This window comes from Macrobrachium nipponense, chromosome 12 (assembly GCF_015104395.2).
Source record: "Macrobrachium nipponense isolate FS-2020 chromosome 12, ASM1510439v2, whole genome shotgun sequence".
NCBI classification, from domain to species: domain Eukaryota; kingdom Metazoa; phylum Arthropoda; class Malacostraca; order Decapoda; family Palaemonidae; genus Macrobrachium; species Macrobrachium nipponense.
This window is the reverse complement of record NC_087205.1, coordinates 63,138,388-63,138,732: the sequence shown is the minus strand read 5'-3', so window position 1 is coordinate 63,138,732 and position 345 is coordinate 63,138,388.

The following is a 345-nucleotide window of genomic DNA, read 5'->3' as shown; positions in this document are numbered from 1 at the left end:
CAAGACTTAGATATAGAACATTTCCATTATTGACGCTGAGATTAAAAAACTCTTAAAGATATTGCATTGAAACAAACTTAAATACCCGCCCAGGACTTTTGTAAGATGTTGCATGGAAAAGAGCTAGAAAAACATTTTATTTAACTAATGACAAACTTGAATTTAGTAAGCATAATATTCTAAAATTACCCTATGATGAAAGGTTTTTAGATATTCCTAGAATTTTAAAGCTTTTCAACATAAATTGTTTTTCAGCTAATAATTTATGTCAACGAGTTTAGTAATAAAAAAAATTTCTTCCTAAAGATCTTCCAGGCTGAATATATGAAATTCTTTGCAAAAAGT